Source organism: Diceros bicornis, chromosome 8, assembly GCF_020826845.1.
Source record: "Diceros bicornis minor isolate mBicDic1 chromosome 8, mDicBic1.mat.cur, whole genome shotgun sequence".
In the NCBI taxonomy this organism is placed as follows: Eukaryota; Metazoa; Chordata; class Mammalia; order Perissodactyla; family Rhinocerotidae; genus Diceros; species Diceros bicornis.
In genome coordinates, this window is record NC_080747.1 from 60,547,816 (window position 1) to 60,559,889 (window position 12,074).

A 12,074-nucleotide genomic window follows, 5' to 3' on the forward strand; every position below is an offset into this window, starting at 1 on the left:
CCTGGACAAAAGGAGAAAATTGGGGCTCACGTAAGCAGAAAGGGCAATAGTATGAAGCACGGGCCCAATACCACCAGTTGTTTCTCCCTCTTTGTTACTCATCCATTCTGATCGACCTCTATGTCAGCTTCAGTCTCTACACCTGCAGAATGGTCTCTTCATAAGGCTGGAGACAGGGCCCCTGACAGCTCCAGCACCCAGATCCTTATATCTTCATGGTCAGAAAAGAAACAGGCATGTTGCCCAGCTCCAGAACAGAAAATCCCATAGTAGAACTGATTGTGTTGGCTTTTCCCAGAAAAAGAGAGCTGTGCTCTCATGAGAACAGCAAAAAAAAGTTCTCCTCAGATGGCCAAAAGGGAATAATAGAAAAGATTGAGGCCATTGCCAATCTAAAGAGTCAAACAGAAATTGTAAGACACAGAATAATTTTCCATAACTATTTGTAAAAATGACTGTCATTCTTCTGATAAAATAACTATTTAATGCTTTTTGAAGCACTAATAAAAAAGTAAAGGGAATAATTAGTTTAACTTATGGATAAATATAAGAGAGTCATTCATCTTGAAGAGAAGAGTGAAGCAGAACTTCTCTTTGGTAACTAAAGATCATCATAAGGATTTCTATTTTAACTTCCTATGTAGGATGTAAATAATACAGGATTGGCAAACTTTTACTGTACTGGGCCAAATAGTAAATATTTTAGGCCTTGCAACCGAGAGGCAAAATTGAGGATATTATATAAGTACTTATATAACCATTTAAAATATAATCATTTAAAGTAATAAAAAAAAGTTCTTAGCTCACAGATCATATAAAAACAGGTAGCAATCCAAATTTATTCTTCAGGCCACAGCTTGCCAGCCCTTGGTGTAGGCCTTCAGACAGCAAACCTTCAAAGTCTACCATTGAAGTTTAATCTTAGTTTTCTTAAAACTCATAATCAAATACTTTAGAGATGGTTAGGATGATAGCAGCCAACTAGTTTGATTTTTCCCTTCACCCATAAGGAAACGGCCCAGGGCTGTGAAGCCACCTGCTTACACCTTCAGCTCTAGTCTCTAGCAGAACCCAAACAGGAACCTGGTGCTTTAAATTCCTGATCTGAGACCTTTTCCTCTATACCGAGGTGCTTCTTCCACATTCATTCTTCTTAAACAACCAACAGCAAACTACTCAAGTTTAAATACTCAAGCATCCTTGCCTAAGCTAGGCCTGATCATGTAGTTGGTCCCAATTCAAAGATTGATGGGAATGACATGGCAAACTTGAGCAAAGAAATGTGACAGCTGTGGGTAGGAGGTTGTCCCATAAGAGAAGTGCACTTTGTCTAGTCTCCAAGGCATTGAATGCTACAGCCTAGGCCACCAGCCTCCCCAACCCCTCCATAAATGGCAATAACGATACCATGAGCCATGACGACAATGAACGGTTTTGAACATTTACGCTGAGCTAAGCACTTTTGTTAGATTTTATAAGCATTCATTCATTCATTGTTTTAAGATCCAAAAAGAGAGGTGAAATCTTCCTTATAAGGTTGATTTTTTTTCTTTTTTTTTTTTCTTTTTTGCACATCATTAGGAGTGACATACAGCCTGAATATGTTAATAATGCACATTACATGACCCAAGTCATTTGTCACTGTTGAGGCTGGCTTTTAAAGCTTATAATTTATGGCTATGACATGCCACTATAAATTAAAACAGGGTGGGTGTCCAATATAGCTCACAGAAATGACGTTCCACCCATGAAGCACAAATTCTCAAAGGTGGAAAGCAGCCAGCATGACATGTAAAAGCTTATGTATGATAACTTCTTGTGTTTCTTGGCAGGCAGCACATTTATTTCACAACACAGACACCTCCCCCGCCCTCTCCAGTGGGTCATTCACTCCTGTCTGTTGTGAATTTTCACAGCTTCTCATGAAGATCCCACACCTGGTACCAGAGAGGCTTACAGCGAGACCACCATGGAAACAGAAAGCGCTGCTAAACGAATTTTGAAAACTAGAATCTGTTTACTGCCAGAAAGCAGACAAATGAGAAAAGTTTATTTTAAACAACGAATAAAGAAAAAAAGAAAAAGTCACCTTAAAGTGTCTAAGGAAACAAACAAATGTATTCTAATGACAATAAAATAGGCATAGCGTTAGTCCTAATAAAATAAAATAGCATTTGTCCTAATGTTGGAGGCCTAAATGCATCTCCAGCCTTACTCTTCAGTCAATTCAAACCACTTTCTATTCTCCTTACAACCCTTTGATTTCCAGCCTTTGTTCCTTTCCTCAAGCTAGTGTCAGTACCTAGAACTTCCTTCCACTATCCTGATATCTCAACCAGTGGTTCTCAATTTTTTTCCATGCAGAATCTACTAAAGCCTTCTACACACTCCTCATGGATGACAGCAGCTCACATTAGCAGTGTGAGGCAATGGAAGCGTATCCCCAAAGAACCACATGCCACTTGAAAAAGTTCCTCAAATTAAGGGAAGGGGTATGCAAGTTCCCAACTGAGAATCATTAGTCTATGTCACTGGTTCTCAACTTTGGCTGCACGATAATATAACCTGGAAAGTTTTTAAAAAATCAGATGTCCAGGCCCAGCCCCAAACTGAATCAGAACCTCTGGAAGTGGGACAAGGGCACTGCTAGGTTGAAAAAGCTCCACAGGTGATTCTATCAGTTTTGAGAACCACTGGCCTAAATTCTAAACTCTACCGTAACCCCCAAGACCTCGGCTTTCTTAGATCCCCAGGTGGAATATCAATAAATACTGCTCTACAATATCTTTTCTGAAGCCCTAGGGTCAGATGTGTTTCAGAATTCAGAATTTTTTTGGATACCCAGTGTGTGTGTGTGTATGTGTGTGTGTGTGTTAAAATAAGTAACACTCTCAGAAGAGTCTGGGGCAGCACCCCATAATCAAACACATTAACGTTCTGCAGGGAAACAAACATCGAGCCTAAGTGAGGTAAACAGACAATAAATAGCCTTAATCCTAGTTGAGGTCAGATTTTTGTTCCCAAATAAGTTAAGAAACATTTTTCCATTTTCAGAGCTTTGAGATTTTGGAATCACGGGTAAAAAACAATAGACCTTGGTTAATCAAGTAGCTCTCTTTCCCAAAGCACATACATTACTCCCAAAGAAGAAAAAGACCTGGATCCCTCCCTTGACAAACTTACAATCTAATTGAGGGTAGAGGATAAGAGGCATGTGAACAGCTAATTATAGTCAAGTCAACTTTTCTCAAAGCTTGCTCAGTACACTGGTTCTCAATCCTGGGTGCACATAAAAATCACCCAGGAACATGTAAAAGATTAATGTCATGGCCGTACTCCACAGATAATTAAATCAAAATGGGGGGGGCATATGCACATCGTAAGCATGAATAGTAGGTTTAAAAATAATTATGAAGAAGAACATAAAATCAGGAGAAAACACGTATATTGATATTCTATTGCTGAATATAAGTAAAAGTGGTTTTGAAATGTGTGCTTTTTGGGGTTTAGACAGTTGGGGAAAGACCCAGGATGCAAGAGGAGGCTATAGAGAGATATGGAGCAGTGAGGAGACATAATTCAAAAGGAGAAATTTGGTTTTGCTGAAAAAAGAGATTTGATGTGTTTTTCTTTCAACCAGTGTTTCTCAGCTCGGTTGGAGAAGAGGATTAGCAGCTGAAGATTTTGAAAGAAGCTTCTCAGCTTACTCTCCATCCCCCACTCCCATTCTCTAGCCCCCATCCCAACACCAATTGAAGACAACTTCTCTAAATCTTCCCTTCTAATGTGACAATTCATTGTATCCTAGTTTGTGACATCTCATCAATTTTTTGCACTGTAATTTGTCTGCTGTTATAAATTATATTTTTACATATTTATGCCTGTCTTCCTAACTAGATTATAAACTAGAAAACAGAGATTATTTCTTATAATTCATTCCATTTTCCCACCGTAGCTACTACTATGCCTTACATAATTTAGATTTTCAATAATTATAATAATTTTATGTATATATTCTCCATATATATATAATTACACACACACACACACACGAATTTGATAATTGATTTTATTTTGCCCTGAAACCATGGACCTCCACTGAGGCTGACAAAATTGGAAACGATATAAATCAAAGAAAGTAAGAAACATAGGAATGACTGTTTTTTCCTGGTCTAAAGTTAAGCATGTTTGCTCTTGACCTAAAAAGTGAAAGGGGCAATGTAAAACCTGAAGGTGGACGGGAGGACGAGGAATCACTAAGCAAAAAGAGACGGCCGACAGGTGGAGGGATGAGTTTCTTTATGCTCATTCTGAATCCAGATGACCTATGTCATTCAGTGGTTGCTGCATAACTCAAGCAGCGGAGGAGAAACTTTAAGTTACTAGCTGAAAACCTTAGTTAGACCAACTGCTAACAAAAGAGGAACAATCACTGTCAGCTCAAGAAACAAAATGGAGGAATATAAATACAGCTTCATATCAATGAAATGACCCTTCAAAGGAGATGGCATATACAGCCTGAGCCCCCATTCTTTTCTCTAAATCACACGAAAGCACCTGGCACTGTGAGAAACACGTGGGGTGTGTGCTGCAATGTCCAGGTATGTGCACAGAAAAGAACCTAGATCATGGCACAACATCAGTACAGTGGGGATCTCTGGAGAAACGTCTAGAATGGTCAAGGCATGAGTTAGAGTTCAGTCAGAGAAGCAGACCACTAGGAAAAATATATATGTATGTATATTCTCCATATGTATAATTATATATACATTCTGCATATATATATAATTACACACACACACACACACACACACACGGATTTGTCACAGCAGTTTAACCTGACAGTCAGAATAGAAGATGGATGTAAGGCGGGGGAGAGCAAGCACAAGCTGGGCAGAATGAAATCCTTTTGCCTCTGACCTTTGTGCAAAGGTGTCCTATAGAAACCAGAACCCTTTGTCACAAATTTAAACACACGAGTCCACGAGTCTGAGAAGCCATCAGTGGACTGCAGGATGGTGGAGCAGTTACAGGCCCAGCTGCTGCCCCCACCAAGGATGTGACCTAGCAGATCAGCAGCACCGTGTGAGCTACGAAGTGGCTGCTGCTTCCTTCTGCCCTCCACACTTCACGCAAGAATCTCTCTTGTGGCCCGCCCGATGCAGAAGCATAAAGGAAAGAAAATTCTGGGAACTACAGTGCAGCCTAGTCAAGTTGACTAGACTGGTGACATTACAAAGACACCAAAAGGTCTTTAATTTACATTGTTTAAATTTGGGGTGGGGTGAAGTAGAAGATATTTTATTAAAAATGATTTTTTTTAATTTTTACAAGAAATCAAATATAACCATTAAACTATGTCACATGAACAAGAACTCAATCATTTATTTTTAAGGCTGTCATGATACTGACAACATTCAAGCCAATGATTTAGATAAACAATCAAAACACAGGAAAAAAAATGAAGTCTGGATATTTGAAAACATCTGAAGGGTCAAGTGAATTTCCTCAGCCAAGGGGTTGGTATAATAATGACACACCCTGTATAATTTTTTATATTCTTACATACTCACAGATGGGGTTCTGTGCGTCTTCCACAGATGCAACAGTTCTCAAATTTAACGTCTGACATAACTTCTCTTTTCCCTTAATTCACCACAAAGACTTTTGTCTCCAGCAAACTGCTCATCACGTTTTCACATGATTCCACTCCAACTAATTCTGCCCTTTTAAGTCATGAACCGCCTAAAATAAATGGAGGTGAAAAATGGCACTTGTCAAAAAGGAGAGACCATATGTCTCCACCAGCCGTGTTTTGTAAAAATCAGCTTTTTTACGGAACTTGAAATAAGACATTGTCACTTCTGGAAGGCTTCCCTAAGTCGTGACGTTGATAATATGGTGTCACTGGTGTTTTTATGTAGCCCAAATGACAGTGAAAGCTGCATGAAGGTGGGGCAGCAGGGAACACAGGCCCAGCAATGAGAGGTTATTGTATCCTTAGCGATCATAAGTATCTAGTACATTTGCACGGCACTGGAGTGTTGGCACGATGAACTTTAAAAATCAGGTTTTCCAAGCCATGGATCAGTATAAGTGTTGGCCGTTGTCAAAGTTGTGAATGTTGATCTAATCCTTTACATTTAAGCCTGTTCACCCTGTGGCCAACAGCCAATGAGATCAGGCCACAGGCCCCCCATTTATGGAGCCTTAACCTTGCAACGGGCAGCAAAGTGTCCAGCACTTTATATATATTATTTAACCTCACCTTCACAGCAAATCAATGAGATAATTATTATCCCTCTTTTACTAATGAAGAGAGGGGTTGAGTAACTTGTCCAAGACCTGTCTGATTCCAAAGCACAAGTATAACCACTGTAGTATCCTACCTTCATCTAGCTCTGTCCATGACCCCAGCCCAGGACATTTCTTGCCTTAATAACAAAAGCCATACTTATGGAGCACTGGTCTAAGTACTCCATAAGTAGCATAAGACCAGCATCTAAAAATGCTGGTGTAAGTGATTTATGACATTATAATAAGTCAATCTTCACAGTCGTCCATGAGATAGAGACTGCTATTATCAGCATTATACCTGAAAGGAAAGTGAGCCTCCACAAGCTTCCTTTACTGACAAAAAGAGAAAGGATTTGAACCCTATAGTGAGAAGAGGAGCAAAAATTTGAATCCTGGGGTTGGTTCAAATCCCAATGCTGTCACCTTCTACATCTTTATTTCAAGTTAAAATGAAATACCACAGGCCCGTGCACTTACCCATTAGCTTCAAGCTACTTCATTTCTAACTTAACTCTCATTACACTGAATTCCCTCACGCTTTTGGCCTTCTCCAACCTGGGGGACTGCTCTTATCTTTGACCTACCAAATTTGGTTTTCTTGCTTGACCCATCATATACTCTAAGAACTTTGGCTGACGGTCAGCCTCTGGCTGTAAAGACACTCCTGGTGACTATGTGCAATATATTCCGCATTAGCACGCAAGCACCCCACGCCTGGATCTGGTCCCAGCTGCCTCATAAGGAAGATTAGGACATAGGCCAGGCCAAACCTCTGTCTCTAACTCTCTGCCAGGTCCCTGCTTGCTGCCCCCTTAGCATCCTAGGCCCCCACTGGGAAATGTCACTTTGGGCTATCCCTTTTATTCTGTACTTGCTGGTCAATTTCCTCTAGCTCTTGGCCCAAACAGACTCATCCTGGTTTGCGGAGTCATACTCCTTGATAAGAGAAAGCTAGTCATTGCTGAATTATTGGGTATTAAAGGGCTAAAGCAAAGTTTCCCAAACGTATTTAACTATAAAACTCTTGAAAACTATTAATGTATTGACAAAACACCGCGAGAAGTTTATAAGATATCAAAACACAGTAAGATTTAAAAAGGACAGAAAAAATGGTCAAAGATATTCATTATTTCCCTCAAGAAATGAGTAAAATTAGTTCATGTGGATTTCTGTATACTTTATAAAAGAACAAAAAAACAATTCAATATATTAAGTGATATTGATTCTATTAATAGAAAAGACAATATATGTCAAGTTAAAACATCATTAATTTTACATTTTTGTTACTTTTTAAAATAAAAATAGTATTTTGTGTCAGTTACATATTGCTTAATATTAGGAATGCTGTTGCCATATCAGAGCCTGTATCAGACCTAGCTGTAGGTCTATTCCTCTATTTTGTTTCCAGTACAACCCTCTATGAAAATCTTGTTTTGCACAGGTATATTGTAGCAAAGATAAGAACATAAACCTGAGGTTTCCCAACATTCAGGTAGTCTTACATTTGGCCACTGAAAAAGTCTTTATTTTATCTTTTAAAGCATACTTTTCAATTTTCAAGAAAGTAGAGACTACAGTTCTTCACTTTCTCTTTCAAAGAATTGACTTTATTTAAATCAGGTTGAATGCTCTATTTAAAGTATCTCTCTTTTAGGCGCAGATAAACAAAAATACATTGGTGTAGAATGAGTGTTTAACAAAAAATAAACAAGATAGTACTAAAGATGTGTTGTCGTAAGTTTACCACATCAGACAACACAGACAAACAATCGTAAATTGATGGCTACGTGACCCTGAAGATTCATTCGTTAAGTCCTTAGTGTGCATCAATGCACAGGCCAACTTCGGGGGTTCCTACATGCAGCTTCTTAGGACTTTTGACTCACTTTTTTCTTAAGCAGATTATCTCAAAAATAATAAGATAGCTGAGAAAATGTATTTTTTTAAATTTCTTACATATATATTGCAAATACATTTTAGGAAAAACACATTTCCAGAACCTTTCCCCCATCCCAGCAGAGTAATTCATAACATCTCAAAGAGCATCAGAATTCTTAAGTGGTATGAACAGTCTGGGAAATTCTAGGTTAAAATATTATTCTTTACAGTAAATATACGTGCATTCAAACTTCTGTGACAGTACCTTAACCCAAAGGCCTGAAAGATTCCTGGCCAGAATGCCAGCAATCAAAGCAGATCACGGACTACTCAGCTTTTGGTCTTAATACAACCAAAACAGTTTCCATCCTTGGGACTTGGCTATCAGGAGTCTGAAGTGAAGCCATGAATGCAGTTATGGCCAATCTGTAGAGGGGAAGGATTCTGAGCTTGAGTCAGACAGTCCAAGGTTCAAATCCCTGCCACCTTCCATAAAATATGTTCCCACCTTACTCCTGATCATCTGTAAAGCAGGCATAATAATAACATTCTTGTGTATTTTTAATAAATAATTTGAGTGACTACTACTAACCCAGCTCTGTTCTAGGTAATAAAGATGTAGCTGAGAAAAAGATAGACCTGGTCTCTCAGGCATCTTACAACCTACTAAAGAGGAGACGGACAGTTAACAAGGAGACAAATAAATTAAAAAGATAATTGCAGTTTGTCCTAAGTACGGTGAGGATAATATAACCAGTTAATGGACTAGAGCTGTGCTATCAGATGTAGTAACCGATAGCAACATGTGGCTACTTAAGTTGAAATTGATTAAAATGAAATAAAACTAAAAATTCAATTCTTCAGTTGTAGTAGCCACATTTCAAGTCCTCCATGGCCACATGTGGCTCATGGCTACCATATTGGACAGCTCAGATATAGAACTTCTCTGTCAACACAGTAAGTTCTACTGGATAGCACTGTTAACAGGAGCGATAGGAAGAAGTAGGGGCAGGGCATACGCTAGATGGTATTAATATACATAAACGACTTGCAGTAAGAAAGACAAACTGAGGCCAGCCCTGGTAGCCTAGTGGTTAAGTTCAGCGTGTTCCGCTTCAGCGGCCCGGGTTCAGTTCTGGGGCACAGACCTACACCACTCATCCATCAGCAGCCATGCTGTGACGGCAGTGGCTCACATACAAAACAGAGGAAAACTGGCAATAGCTGTTAGCTCAGGGAGAATCTTCCTCAGCAAAAATAAAGAAAAGAAAAACAAACTGTGGTGAAGACTCAGTAAACGAGAATATTGTTATATTAACATATCTTATGAGTCTATATTCTTTTTTTCCTCACTTTATTCCTTAATTTATAAAGCCTGGGAATAGACCCATTTAAATGTAGTTTGCTTTTTACTTCTATTTCATGGATTTCTAATATCTGAAATTGTAGGCCAACAGTTTAGGCTCAAAACACTTTAGCAAAAGATCATTTTTTTATGCATAAGTTCCTTGATCAAAAAAGGAAGGAAAAATTTTCCCTAAAATTTTGATGAATGATAAACTTCAGAAAGTAGCCACACGTACTAAGCAGAAAGGATAGTGGGAACAATTTCTTAAAGGTTAAAATTTTATTTGAAGTCAGAACACATGAGACTTAAGAAAGGTTTAACTTTGAAAATCAGATTCCTCTGTTACTGATTCTCTGTAACTCTGCCACTGATATACTCCATCCACCACATCTTAAAGATCTTCATGACAACAGAACTTGACCTTGTGTTATACTCCCAAAAGGCTATGTGTGAAGTGAATATTTATGCATTGACTCATATCTCCCAGTGAATGTTATTTTGAGAATGTTTTAGATAAAAGAAAATAGTAACAATACATAAAAACAGCCAATGAGTGTTTATTGAATTCCTAAAACATGACCAGCACAAGAGGAAGAGCAACTCCATAACTAAAAATTTTGAATATTCACTTAACCATAATTTGCTGTGCCCTTTGATTTTAAAAGTCTGGTAAGATAACAGTCAGATAAATGATTAAGTCAATTTATCATTGCACATTTTTTTTTTGAAGGGAAAGATTCACCCTGAGCTAACATGTATTGCCAATCTTCCTCTTTGTTTCTTTTTCTCCCAAAGCCCCAGTGCGTTGTTGTATATCCTAGTTGTAAGTCCTTCGAGTTCTTCTATGTGAGCTGCCACCAAAGCATGGCAACTGACAGACAGGTAGTGTGGTTCCACAACTGGGAAACAAACCCGGGCTGCAGAAGCGGTGAGAGTGCCAAACTTTAACCACTAAGCCATCAGGGCTGGCTCTATCATTGCACGTTTATTTAAGAAGCACACACAGGTTAATGTAGAGTTAGTTAGTAAAGTTTCAGTCGGCTTTCATTTCTATTCTTTGAAAACGACTAAGCAGCAACATTGGCATTGCCCCAGCCAGGAATTTAGCAGAATTAATGCAGTGAAAGATCCATGAGGAGATATATTTTTAACTAGAGCTGGAGGATTAGTTGAATTCCTGTTTGTGAATCTAACAGCAATGGTGTTAATACCTTTAAAGTGTGAAAATCGTAAACTACTCCTGTAACAGCCATCAAAGTTTTGTTGACCAAATGGCTAAATGAAAAAGAGGTTAACCATCTCATTAGCAGAACTGAAAAGTGTTGATTGAGCCAGCAGAGAGCTCTGAAAATGATTTTCCTCTTCTTGAAGCTGCCACCTGGTACCCCTAGGATGGACAAAAATGACATGTTAACCATGTATGTAGAAATCATGTCCACATTTATTAAGGAACAAATGTAAAATGTAAAGCCCCATGAGAGGAACACCTAGGTGAGTTTGGCTAGCCACATAGCTGGGGCACAGCTGGTCCCAGGGCCCAAGGGCAGCTGCTCCCAGCTCCATTTAAGAAAATCTGTAAGATCCTTCAACCTTCTCTTTCTGGGCTAATCACCCAGTGAAGCAAGCAAAGCAGTCTATGTGTACCTTTCATTGTTCAAAGAAAAATCTCAAAGATACATCTTAAAAATGCTTTAAGAAATGGACTATGTCCAATTATAAAATAGAGCTCTGGTTATTGCACATACTACACAGTGATTTGGATTGCATCTTCTTCCACATCCCCACCAACAATTCTTGGAAGCAAAATATAAGCCTTAGAACAAATTAATGTGTCTTTAGGGTCATGCAAGAAATAACATGCTTTTTGTCTCAGCCATAAGACTCGTTAGCAAACTTGACGTGGCAGCTGCATGCTCGAACTTCCTGGATTATTCCCGATCCCACGAACAGTGAAGCAATTGTTCACGACCTTTTGCACCAATATTCTATAGGAGCATGTTTACTTGAGAAAGTTTCAGGAGAGATATCTTAAAAGACTTGTTACTTTGAAAAAAGTTGGTACTGATAGTCTACTATGCAGGTAACCATATACGTATATAAAATGTTGATGATTTTTTCTTTCTGCTTCCAAAAATAATACGTTTGTGCCTTTGAAAGTAGAAAATATGTAGAAAACCAAAAGCAAGATTGTGAAGTGTTACTTGCTTTTTAATTGATTTTGTTTACTTCATAAAGTATCATAAATATTTTCCCATGTCATTCAATGCTCCTCTAAAATATGAGTGCACAGTGTAATGGAACACTCTAATTTTAACAATCTTTATTTTTGAACATTTGGGTTAGTTCCAAATTTGCTGTTATAAATTGCATTTTGAGGAACATGCTTATGCATAAATCTGTCTGCATGCATTTCTTTGAGATACATTTTTAAAAGTGGTAGGGTTAGGTCAAAATACTTTAAGTATTTTTAAAGACTTTAAGAAGTTTGGTCAAATTCAGACAACCACTCCGATTTATGTACAGCAGAAAATGAAAATAAATGATCCTGTAG